Here is a 13894-nt window from a genome sequence, read left to right on the forward strand (position 1 = left end):
TACTGCTTTTTTTTTACTTTTTTACTTTTTTATTCTTGGGGACTTTTAGATTGATCTTATTTTATTCTATTTTATCTTATTTTTAATTTTTTTTTTGGATTACTTATTTTTATCGGTATTTTTAAGAAGAAAGGAAGATAAATTAAAATGGCTTCAAAACGACAACCAGCTACTGCAGCTTCTAAAGTAACTTCTTCTCCTGCTACTTCTACTGTGCAACAACAACTTAAAATAATACCCTCAGTGCAGCAACCTAAATCCACTCCACCTTCACCTCCCCCATCTGGCACATCAGCACAAGACATTAAAGAAATAATGGTAAGTGCTGTCTCACAGTTTAGGGAGGAAATGAAACAACTTTTGGACCAGAATAAATCTGAAACTAAGGAGGAAATGAAGAAAGAGATGAAGGAGCTTTTAGAACAGAATAATGCTATTTTGAGGGATGATATACTTCTAGCTCTATCTGGAATGGCCTCAGTGGTTGTGAAGCTGGACTCCAGAGTAGAGGAAATTGAAGAAACAGTTGAACTTTTGGATTATAAATTTCAAGATATGGAGAAAAAAGTGGAGACTTCACAAGATGATATTCTTATGTTCCAGTATAGACAGATGGAATATGCTTTGAGAATAAGGGGTCTGAAAGAAGATAAAACTCAAGATTTGATGGAAATGGTGATTAATGACTTGGCTGTTATTTTGAATATTGATAAAGAAGAGTTACGTGGGGATGTGGAAAGAATTTATAGAGTTAATTCTTGGATTGCAAAACAGAGGAATTTGCCTAGAGATGTGGTGATATATTTTGCTAAGAAGTCTTTGCGAAATCAGATTCTACAAACTTTTTATAATAAAAGATTTCAGATTGCTGCCCAAGATATTATTATTTTAAAGGAAATTCCACCTAAAATTTTAAGAAGCAGAAAAGATTTTGCTTTTTTAGTAAATGAACTTAAAGCAAGACAAATGCCATTTAGATGGGAGATTCCGATGGGCATTGTTTTGAGCCATGCGGGGACACGTTATAGACTTAATACAGTTGCTAAAGCTAAGGAATTTTATAAAACGGTCCTGGGAGCAGGCTCTCCTTTGCCCATGATGCATAAAGTCTTGAGTGACAAAGAGATGGAACAGAAATCTGAAGGTACAGGGATGATGACTGCTGGACAGGTGGTATGGATGTCTCAACCAGAGGTTAAAGAACAGAGAATGACCCGTGCAGCACATAAACGTAAAGAAAAAGAACAACAGAAAAAAGAAAAAGAAAAAGAAATTGAAGAATCTACTCAGCAAATTGCTTCAGTGCCGGTGGGAGGAGCAAGACCCAAAAGCTCTGCTACATATTCATCAGCAGCAGAATTTGAGCGGATCTTCTCCAGGCTGAAGGCCAAGGGAGATGGCAAAGCTCCTGTCCTGGAATGTTAATGGATTAAACATTCCTCAAAAGAGAAAAAAAATTTACCACTATTTGAAACAACATAACAATGATATTATTTGCTTGCAAGAAACTCATATTACAGCTAAAGATCAAAAATATTTAAATAATCCTCGCTTGGGATCTCATTTTGTATCTCCCGCCCCTGGGAAGAAAGGGGGTGTGGTAATCTATGTTAAACAGAATTTATCCGCTACCTTGTTAGAATCAGATCCTTACGGAAGATATGTTATGCTTGAACTTGGTTTATATGGCAAGAAAATTCTTATTGTGGGGTTGTATGCACCAAACCAGCAACAGGAGCAATTTTATAGGTTACTACATCAGAAAATAACTTTGTTGGACTATAGATCTGTGATTTTAATGGGAGACTGGAATGGTGTCTTAGATATACAAATGGACAAAAAAGGCTCTTCTACCTTTTTTAAACAGGCTAAATTACCTAAAGCCTTTTTTGATATGAAAGAAGATTGGGAATTGAGAGACTATTGGCGTGAACGTAATCAAGAAGAAAAGGATTTTACGTTTTTCTCAGATAGACACCAATCTTTCTCAAGAATTGATTTCTTTTTGATCACAACAGATTTATACAACAGGGTGAAGAATGTAAAAATTTTTCCTAGGACATTGTCCGATCATAGTCCAGTTTGGATGGAACTGTTTGTAGAGAAGGAAGATAGGAGATCCTGGAGGGTGAATGAGAATTTATTTAAACAAGAAAAAAATGTTCATAAATTAAAGGAATGTTTAAAGGAATATTTTACTTTAAATATGAACAAGGGAACATCAATGTCAATGGTCTGGGATGCAAGTAAAGCTTTTATGCGTGGTATTTTGATAAAAATGAATAATTTGCATAGACAGAAACAGACTCAGAAACGGAAAGACTTGGAAGAGGAGATTAAATTAAAAGAGAAACTTTTAATTTCAAATCCCTTAGATGAAAAGGTTAAAGGAGCTTTAAAATTGTTAAAAACACAATTTAACATGCTGATGGCTGATCAAGCTGCAACTAATTTGCTATTTATGAAACAAAATACATTTTGTAATGCTAATAAACCAGGGAGATGGTTGGCTTATCAGTTAAGAAAAAAACAGAAACAGAGGAATATAGATAAAATAAATTATAATGGTAAATTGGTTTATCAGAAAGAATTGATTAAGAAATCTTTTTTAGAATACTATCAAAAATTATATAAGGGTACTAATATTCAAATTACAGATATAAATAATTATTTAGGCAAAGTTAACTTTCCTAAATTAACAGAAGATCAGGAAAAAAAGATTAACGGTTTAATTACTAAGGAAGAAATTGTTACAGCTATTAAACAATTGAAATTGGGCAAAGCGCCGGGTACGGATGGGTTGACATCTATTTATTATAAAGTTTTAGTAGAAGAGATGACTCAACCGTTGTGTGAATTGTTTAATAATTTATTACAGGGGTTAGAGATCCCTCCATCCTGGCGTAATGCATTTATATCATTGATTCCAAAAGATAGTCAAGATCTTACTTTGCCTAAAAATTATAGGCCTATATCTCTTTTAAATGTGGATTATAAAATTTTTGCAAAAATTTTAGCTAACAGGCTTATGGGGATCTTGCAGCAGTTTATACATAGGGATCAATCGGGTTTTATAACTGGAAGGTATATGAAGAATAACGTTAGACAAATTATTAATTTATTAGAGTATTTAGAAAAGAATAACCAAGTCTCTGCAGGCCTGATATTTTTGGATGCTGAAAAAGCCTTTGATCAAGTGAATTGGCAGTTTATGCTGTGTTTAATCAAGGAGATGAATTTTGGACAAAATATATTACAAGTATTATCCAATATATATCAAAAACAGACTGCTCAAATTATTGTAAATGGGGGTTTGTCAGAGGCTTTTGTAATAGAAAAAGGAACAAGACAGGGATGCCCGTTGTCTCCGTTATTGTTTGTTTTAACACTGGAAATTTTGTTGATTAAAATTCGGGAGTCTCAAGAAATAAAAGGAATAGAAATTAATAAAAAAGAATATAAATTAAGAGCCTTTGCAGATGACTTGGTTGTTACTTTGTCTCAACCTGTTTCTTCGGTGGTGAAATTATTACAATTGATTCAACAATATGGACGTGTTTCTGGCTTTAAAATTAATAATAATAAGACCAAAATATTAGCTAAAAACATGACTAATGGTGATAAACAGGCTCTAGTTAACTTAACAGACTTTGAAATTGTTGATAAGGTAAAATATTTGGGGGTTACATTATCTGCTTCTAATGTAAAATTGTATAAAAATAATTATGAAAAGCTGTGGATGGAGGTACAGAAGGATTTAAAAAACTGGAATAATTTACAGTTATCCCTTATGGGCAGAATTGCAGTTATTAAAATGAATGTCCTGCCAAAGTTTATTTTTTTGTTCCAAATGTTACCTATCTTAAAGAACGAACGTAATTTAGATGAATGGCAAAAAGGTATTAATAAATTTGTTTGGGCAGGGAAAAAACCAAGGGTGAAACTTAAAATAATGCAAGATTTTCGTGAGAGAGGTGGACTCAAGGTACCAAATATGAAATTGTATTATGATGCTGTAGTATTGACATTGATTAGCGACTGGGTGAATTTAACAAATACAGAAATACTTCATTTGGAAGGCTGGGACCTATTTTTTGGATGGCATGCCTATTTAATATTTAATAAAAAAGTGGATTGGGTTTTTAAGTCTCATATTATAAGAAACTCTTTGCTAAGAGTGTGGAGAAAGTATTATAAAAGTGACTTCAAAATACCATTATGGGCTATACCTCGGCATGCCATAGAAGGTATAAGGAAAGGGGTAAATATGGACAAGGTCTCTTACGTACAGTTATTAAGATGGGATGGCCAAGACTGGCAGTTAAAATCTTTGGAAGAATTAACACATGAAAACTTAACTTATTCATGGTTCCAATATAGACAAATAGTGGATAGATGGAAGATGGATTGTAAAATGGGCTGGCTTAGAGAAGATGAAATTTTTTTAAAACAAGTAAGAGATCAAAGGCCAACCCATATTAAGAGAGTTTATGGGGTTTTAGTGGAATTAGATTCAGAACTTGAACTAGTTAAAGATTGTATGATTAAATGGGCACAGAATATTGGTGAAACGATTTCAATGGATACTTGGGAACTTATTTGGATAAGAAATGTTAAATTCACACAAGCGCAAAATTTAAGAGAGAATTTTTATAAGATGTTTTATAGATGGCACCTTGACCCAAAGAAAATGTCCATTATGTACCCTAATCTACAGCCGAAATGCTGGAGATGTGGATATTTGGATGCTACCTATTACCATATTTGGTGGACGTGTAAGCATATAAAAGCTTTTTGGATTAAGATATGGTGGAATATTCAAAGAATTTTTAAAAGGAGGGTAAAATTTACTCCGCAATTATTTTTACTAGGTATTGTTATTGACTGTGATGCTAAGGAGGTTATATTGATGTTAAATTTGATTACAGCCGCTAGGTTGTTAATAGGACAATATTGGAAGAAGGAATCTTTGCCTACTTTACAAGAATGGTTTCATAAAGTTTCGTATTTGGCAGAAATGGCAAAGATTTCGGCTTTCTTAAAGGAGCAATCTCAAGAAAAATTTTTTGCGGTATGGGAAAAATGGATAAATTTTATACAACATAATTTGGATATGGAAAAATATTATTTAGCCTTTTTATAATTTGTAATGATTGTTTTTTCTTTCTTTCTTTCTTCTTTTTCTTTTTTATATATATACATTTTTTATGTATTATTATTCATATTTTTTTTTTATATATATATATGCTTTATTCTTCGTCTACTTTCTTCTTTCTTCTTTCTCTCTCTCTCTTCTCTTTTTATTTTTTTTTTTCTTTTTTAGTATATATTATTCATTTTAAAGTTTATGTTATGTATATTATTATTATATATATTATTACTGTGATTTTTATTATTATTATTAATTATTTTATAAATTGCAAATGTTATTTTTAAAATATTTGTTAAATAATCCTATATTCAGTTCTGGGAAGTCGGGGGGGGGGTGGGGTGGTTGGGGAGGGGGGGGTGGATTTTTATTTGTAAAACTTTTGAAAAATTTCAATAAAAAAAAAAAAAAAAAAAGAATGTGATGCCAGACAAACATTATTGCCATTTTTGATGAAGTAATGTAATTAGTGGATTTGCAAAATGTTTTGGAGATAGTATATTTGGACGTCAGCCAGACATTTGACAAGGTAGAGCAAAAGTTAACTTTTTGATAAGATAGAACAACATGGGATAGACAGAAGCAGGACTGGGTGGATTCGCAATTGACTGACCAACCACACTCAGTGGGTATTCCTCAATGGAACTATATCTACATGGAGAGAAGCATGTAATGAGGTATGTCAAGGTTCGGTCTTGGGCCCAGGACTCTTCAACATCTTCATAAATAATCTAGAGGAGGGGATAGAAGGGGAACTTATGAAATTTGCAGATGACACCAAGTCAGGGGGAAGAGCATTGGGCCAAGAAAATGCAGTTCAGTGGTGAATAAAATAAGGTCCTACACCTAGGTAGGAAAAACAAAAAGAACAGGAAGAGAATATGTAATATCTGGCTCAACGGAGGAATCTAGGTGTCCTAGTGGACAAGTAGGATCAGGGAATCTACTGCAGCTGCCCCCCCCCCAAAAGCCAATGTAGTCATAGGTTGCATCAACAGAGGTATAATGTCAAGACAACAAGAAGTGATAGTACCACTTTACACTATGCTGGTGAGCCCACTGCGCCCCGTTCTGGTCCCATGATTCCACACATGTGGAATCCTCCACTGGAAAATGTACAGAGAAGAAAGATCATAAATGGTCTGGATGCTAAATGACAATCGATTGAGAGCTAGGTATATCAAGGCCATGGAAGAGAAGGATTGGGGGGCGGGTATGATGGGTGATGAGCTGGCCTCCTGGCATTGTGGATGCTACATCACTGGAGGTTTTCCAGAATAGACCGGACAGTCATTTGACTGGGGTTATATAAAGCTCCTGCCTTGAGCAGCGAGTTGGACTAGACCACTGAAGTGCTTTCCAACCCTATGATGCTATGATTCTAGATTTAGAGGCAGCTTAGAAAACAGGTACAGAGCAGCTACATGAAATTGCTTCTGGTAACGGGCCTTTTTAAAGAAACAATATTAAGCAAATTAAGATAGAATACAAACTGAAAAGAAAAAAGAAAAAAATTACAACAAAAAAACAAGGATGGGTGAAACATTAAAAAAAGAGAAATGTGCATTAAAAAAGACAAAAACAGATTTACATATAGTAAATAATAGCCAACACTCCAGAAGACAGGCTTAAGATACAGGAGGACCTGGACAGACTTGAACACTGGGCGCTATCTAACAAATGAAATTCAGTGGTGAAAAAAGTAAGGTTCTACATTTAGGCAAGAAAAAACAAATGTATAGGTATAGTATAGGGGGTATCTTGCTCAACAGTAGTAACTGTGAGAGGGATCTTGGAGTCCTAGTGGACAATCACTTAGATATGAGCCAGCAGTGTCCTGCAGCTGCCAAAAAAGGCCAACACAGTGCTGGGCTGCATTAACAGGGATAGAATCAAGATCACGTGAAGTATTAATACCACTTTACAATGCCTTAGTAAGGCCACACTTGGAATACTGCATCCAGCTTTGGTCACCATGATGTAAAAAAGATGCTGAGACTCTAGAAAGAGTACAGAGAAGAGCAACAAAGATGATTAGGGGACTGGAGGCTAAAACATATAAGGAACGGTTGCTGGAATTCGGTTTGTCTAGTTTAACGAAGGACGAGGGGGGACATGATAGCAGTGTTCCAATATCTCAGGGGCTACTACAAAGAAGAGGGTGTCAAGCTATTTTCCAAGGCACCTGAAGGCACGACGAGAAGCAACGGATGGAAACTGATCAAGGAGAGAAGCAACTTAGAACTTTCCTGACATAACAATTAACCAGTGGTAAAACCTGCCTCCAAAAGCAGTGAATGCTCCAACACTGGAAGTTTTTAAGAAGAGACTGGACAGCCATTTGTCCGAAATGGTATAGGGTTTCCTGCCTGGGTAGGGGGTTGGACTCAAAGACCTCCAAGTCCCTTCCAACTTTATTATTATTATTATTATTATTATTGATCATCGCACAGTCAGCCAGATGTTCAGACTGGATTTGGCATTTTGTCTACCTATCGAGTCCTTACCCAGGACCTGGGATAGGCAGATGTGGATGTTTGATGGTATTACAGTATCGTCGCAGGATGGAAGCAGTTCCTAATAAGGCCGCCTTTTGCAATTGACTAATAGCGAATTTGTCAATGCCAATGGTGTTCAAGTGGTGCTCCAGTTGTTTTGGGATTGCACCCAAGGAGCCTATGACTATTGGTACTACCCTTGCTTGCTTTTGCCACAGTCTTTCTATTTCTATTTGTAGGTCTTTGTATTTTGTTATCTTCTCCAGTTCTTTCTCTTCTATTCTGCTGTCTCCAGGCACTGCCACGTCCACTATCCAGACTTTTTTGTCTTTCTTATCGACAATTGTTAAGTCTGGGGTGTTATGTTGCAGGTGCTTGTCTGTTTGAATTCTGAAGTCCCAGAGCAGTTTAATTTTATCATTTTCTATGACTTTCTCTATTTTATGATCCCACCAGTTTTTGCTTACAGGCAAATGATATTTTTTGCAGATCTTCCAATGCACCATTGTTGCTACTTTGTCATGCCGCTGCTTGTAATCAGTCTGTGCAATCTTCTTGCAACAGCTTACCAAGTGGTCCACTGTTTCTTCAGCTTCTTTGCATAGGCGGCACTTACTGTCTGTTGCTGTCTTCTCAATTTTGACTTTGTATGCATTTGTCCTTAAGGCTTGTCTTGTGCAGCCAGAATTAGTCCCTCGGTCTCTTTCTTCAATTTTCCTGCTCTTAGCCATTGCCAGGTTTTATTATTATCTGCTTTCCCAGCTATTTTTTTAATGTATTGGCCATGTAGTGCTTTGTCTTCCCATGCCTCTATTCTGTTCTTCATTTGGTCTTTCTTGTAGGCCAGTTTGGTCTCTCCAGTAGTTAGTAAGCCTTCCTGATATACTAATTTCAGTGCATCTTCATCATTGTTCTTCAGATATTCTTCCAAAGCCATTTTTTCTTCTTCAACCATCTGATGTACTTGTAGCATTCCACACCCACCTATTTCCTTGGCAGATAAAGTCTATCAATGTCACTGCGTGGATGAAGGGCATGATTCATTGTCATTATTTTTCTGGTCTGCCTATCCATTGCTTTTAGTTCTGCTTGAGTCCAGTCCACTATTCCAGCTGTGTACCTAATGACTGGGATTGCCCAGGTGTTGATTGCCTTTATGGTATTTCCTCCATTGAGTTTGGACTTTAAGATCTTCTTCACTCTCTTGATGTATTCACCTCTAATCTTTTTCTTGACTTCAGTGTGCTTGATGTTGTCAGCTTGAAGGATACCCAAGTATTTGTAGTACTCTTCCTCATCCAGACTCTTAATGTTATTTTCGTGGGGCATCTTGATTCCTTCAGTTTTCATTATTTTTCCTTGTTTGATAGTAAGTGTGGCACATTTGTCCAAGCCAAACTCCATTACAATATCTTGGCTATATATACGGACAGTGTTGAGCAGCGATTCTATTTCAGATGATGTTTTTCCATACAGCTTCAGATCATCCATGTAAAGGAGGTGGGATAGTCTGGCAGATGTTTTTGATGTTTGATAGCCATGTCCTGAGTTATTCAGTATTGTTGACAGAGGAAACAGTGCAATAACAAATAGTAATGGTGATAATGAATCTCCTTGAAATATTCCTCTCTTGATATTAACCTCTCCCAGCCTCTCACCATTGATCTGCAACTGTGTCTTCCATTGTGCCATCGATCTTTGCACAAATTTTCTGATGTTTCTACTGACTCCTGTTATTTCTAGGCACTTTATTATCCATCATGTGGCAGAGAGTCAAATGCCTTTTTGTAGTCAATCCATGCCACATTCAGGTTGGTCTTCCTTCTCTTGCAGTTTTCCAAGATCATTTTGTCTATTAGGAGTTGATCTTTTGTTCCTCTGCTATTGGGGCGGTTTCCTTTCTGCTCAGGTGGAAAGAGATTGTTTTCAACTAGATGCTGTTGTACTGCATCAGCTACCACACCAGTTAGTAATTTGAAAGTTGTTGGTAAGCAGGTAATTGGCCTGTAGTTACCTGGTGTTGCCCCTTTTGCTGGATTTTTCATTATTAGGTAGGTTTTCCCAGTTGTTAGCCACTTTTCAATTTCTCCTCCTTGTAGTATATTGTTGAACTGCTTGGCAATGAGTGGGTGTATAACAGTTAGATGTTTCAACCAAAACCCATGCAGTTCATCTTCACCTGGTGCTGACCAATTTTTGATTTTCTTTGCTCTTTTTTCTACCATTTTTGTTGTTATTACTAGTTCTTTCATTTCAACTTCTGTTTTATTTGCATCCACCTCTTTTAACCAAGCCACATCCTTGTTGTATTTCTTTGGGTTATCCCATATCTGCTTCCAGAACTGCACTGTTTCTTCCTTGTCAGGTACTGACTGATTCCTTGCAGTTTCTCCATTGATGGATTGGTAGAAACGTTTCTGATTGGATTGAAATTGGAGGTTCTGCCTATAGTTTGCAATTCGAGCTTCATATCTACTGATTTTCCTGGCTATAGCTGTTATTTGTTGCTTTATTATTTCCAGTGCTTCCTTGATCTTCCTTGTTTCTAAGTGGTATTTCTTGATTAGGTATTCTTTGGTCTTCTTGTTCTTCAGCTTCTTTTCTTTCATCTGTTCTAGCTTGCTTGCATGTGATCTTAACTTGCTGATCTTATTTTCTAGTCTAACCTTCCATTTTTCTGGTGCACTGTTTGTTTGTTTTTCTTCTTTGTTGATTTTGCATCCCAGGTATTCTGTTATAACTGCAGCTGTGCTGTACATTAGTTGGTTTGTTTCTTGCAGTGAATTGGTGCTTATACTTGATATTGCAATATTTGCATCTTTTAATGCTTGTGCTAGCTGTTTCTTTGGAACAAGCTTCAATGCAGGTAGCCTTATTCTGTTGTTTTTGTGCTGTTCTAGATGCTCAGTTATTCTTTGTTTCAATTCTTTTATTTCTTTAGTTAGAGGGTTTTGTTCTTCCTGAGGTAGAGGTGCCTGGTTTCCAAATGAGAACAGTTGTATATCTCTGCTAGATTCCTTCACTGCCAACTCCCCCTGGTTTGCCTCTACATTCTGAATTACTTCTGGTAAGGCTTTGATTTCTTTGCCCTGGGTAAACCTTTGCAGTTCGTCCAATTCTGTTTCTGTGAATACTTTATTTCGTGTTATAAATCGGCGTTGATCTGCTAGTCTCTGTTCTGTTATTTCTGATTCTGGATGTTGTTCTTTCCAGAACTGGTGCATTCGTTTTAGATATCCTCTTCTTGTTGGACTTGATCTGTAGTAACAGATCATTATTTCTTTGTTTTCCATCACTGTGTATCTGCGACGGGTAAACACCTTTTCTTCCAGTAGTTCTGCAGCTGCTGGCCCTGGTTGCTCAGCCAACAGTCCTGAGTCCTGTAACCCATTTTTCACCAGATATCCAGGAACTCCAATATCTAGTGCGGACCTTGTTAACCCGGGCGACGTCCGAGCCGGTATGGCATTCTGCAATTTACGTCTCACCATATTTTTTATGGGAGAGACACTCTTTGTCTGACTCCTCTGATGAGACCTGTCCAGTATGGTTGAACCTCTGGCATAGCTCTCATCTTCCTCAGAGTACACAAGCCCCACAACCACGTCAAGGTAGTGCCTCACTGGGGGATTATTATTATTATTATTATTATTATTATTATTATCAGTTGAATGTTGATAAACATAGTGTAACAATATTAGTTTCCTACCCTTGTAAGGCAGGCACAAAACCTGTGAATTTCTACCTCCAGTTAGAATCAATTTGTCCATCTATCTACTGTAGTGATGGTGAACCTTTTAGAAACCGAGTGCCCAAACTGCAACCCAAAACCCACTTATGCATCATTGAGTGCCGGGTGGGTGTGGCCCATTGGCTGGGCATAGTTCATTGAGTGAGCATGGCTGCGGTAGTAACAGCAGACTGGGTGGGACTAAGAAGTTCAATCAATCAATTTTAACTTTGCAAGATTTTTTTTTCCCACAAGAAGTTGAAATTGGCTGATTGAACTGTTTTTTGGGGGGGGTTTGGCCCATGGCGGCAGAAGGCTAAAGCGAAAAGGTTTTATAAAACTAGCTGAAGGCCTAGGACTGGGGCAACGGCGCATGTGCCCACAGTTCTTAAAAATAGATAAATAAACCTCAAATGAAAAACAACAACACATGACATATTACACCATGTCATCATTTTCAGTTAAAAGAAAGTCAAATTTTCTTTAAGGTTTTCCAAGGAATGCCTACAAGTAAAGAAAGAAACAATATTTGGAGCAATGAACTGATATTTAAAGTCTGCAGATGAATGATCCTGAATTTATAAGAAACCAAAGAATTAATTATACATTTGTTCATTTTACTAACACAATTCAGAGGACTGGTAACAATTTTTTTCTAGTAGATCACATTGTAGGTAGGTAGGCAGGCTGTCTGAGGGGGGGGACATTTATGCCATAAATTACAGCACGCTACACAGGAAGTTCTTTGTATGCCATCTTTAATTCCTGGATGAAAAGGGTATCAATAAAATATACCTTGCACTTCTTTTATTCCAGATTCCTCCATGCAACAGAGCTCAGATTCAATAGTTGAAATGGCCACTAATCCCAACCAAAACCTATGAGATGTACATTAAAAACGGCAGTGCAGGGTGTCCCTCTAAAAAGGTTAGCCTGGCGATCAATCGGCCATGTGCTTTGGTGGGATATTCTTCCCTTTTGTTTTCTTTTTAAAAATGTATTTTAGAAATATTTCTTCTACCATATATTCACAATCACCCCATCTTTCTTAGCCCCCATTTTCGAGGCCCTGCTGCACATTTTTCTCTCTCTCTGTGACCTAATGAAGACTTCCCTTCAAGCAAATTGACAGAAGTACATGGCATTTAGCATATATAGGTTCTCCTTCTTCAGGAATGGTATGCTGGGTGCTTCTGGATGCAGCCCTGGACAGCAGGAGGGATGTTGGCTCCCCTGGAGTATCTGGCCTGATGTTGCTGCTATGTCCTAAAACCTTGGGAGCCACATTAAATAAGTCATAAAGATTTCAGATGTAGAGATGTTTTGATCTCCCATGAGAGTCACCTCTAGGGAAGCTGATTGTATAATTGTGTAAAACCCTCATGAACATTTGGGGCTCAACACATCGCTAATCTTCTAATGTAACTAATCTAACTAGCATTACATTTCACTAGGCTCTGTTGCAAAGGTTAGTTGCTAGAAGAACAATCCTGTTTTTCGCCTCCTATCCGCGATCAAAAAGGCAACATCTGTGCTTAGCAAGCTGACAATAAAGAAGGCGGCATCTGTGGCGGACTTTAAACGACTTAAAACCATCGAGTACTATATTGCTAGAAAGGAGGGGGAGGAGAGGGGAAGCTCAGAGGAACTTCCTCTTCCTGATCACTAATCCGAGGAAGATGGTGTGTAGGAAGGATTTTGTGCTCTTCCCTGATTGAAGCAGCAGCTGGAAGGTGAGTGGAGGGCAGGTCGGAGGAGAAGCCGGGAACAAGCCGGGCTGTTTGGTTTCCTCCAGGGCGTCCAAGCAGAGAAGCAACTCGGTTGAAGCATCTCAGCTGCTGCTGCTGCATTTTCCTTCCCTCCCCAACTTTTAAGTCCACTGGTGCTGCAGGCTGTTAAACTGGGGGCTGCGATTTTCTGCTGGTGGGAAGATTTCAAAAGTCTCCTTCAAGTGAAAGTTGATTCTTTGGGAATGGCTTCCCCCCAGACGTTGTGAGTGCTGCATCACTGGAGGTTTTTAAAAGGAGACCGGACAGCCATTTTCAGGAATAGTAATAGGGTCCTCTGCCTGAGCAGGCAGTTGGACTTTCTTTATGTTAAAATTCTCTCTTAGTCCCAATTTTACTTTTTAAAATTAATTTTCTATTATCACATTTGACTAGTGCTTAGTAAACATCGTGTTGTCTGGTCCAATTTGTTTGCTTAATAATACAAGTTACATTCTTAGTGCCTACTCCTTTTCTCCAACAAATAATAATAATAATAATAATAATAATAAAATTGGAGTTTGGCTTGGACAAATGTGCCTCACTTACTATAAAACAAGGAAAAATAGTGAAAACTGAAGGAATCAAGATGCCCTACGAAAATAACAAGAGTCTGGATGAGGAAGATTACTACAAATACTTGGGTATCCTTCAAACTGACAACATCAAGCACACTGAAGTCAAGAAAAAGATTAGAGGTGAATACATCAAGAGAGTGAAGAAGATCTTAAAGTCCAAACTCAAAGGAGGA

The 13894-nt window shown here is 37.3% G+C and overlaps 1 pseudogene; it reads left to right on the forward strand.

Annotated features, from left to right (window-relative positions):
• The first annotated feature begins 13026 nt into the window (after positions 1-13026).
• The window catches only part of LOC120303354, a 66153-nt pseudogene continuing 65285 nt past the window's right edge, over positions 13027-13894 (forward strand).

This window comes from Crotalus tigris, unplaced genomic scaffold, assembly GCF_016545835.1.
Source record: "Crotalus tigris isolate CLP2741 ecotype Arizona unplaced genomic scaffold, ASM1654583v1 scf7180000024464.508515016:1373766, whole genome shotgun sequence".
NCBI lineage: Eukaryota > Metazoa > Chordata > Lepidosauria > Squamata > Viperidae > Crotalus > Crotalus tigris.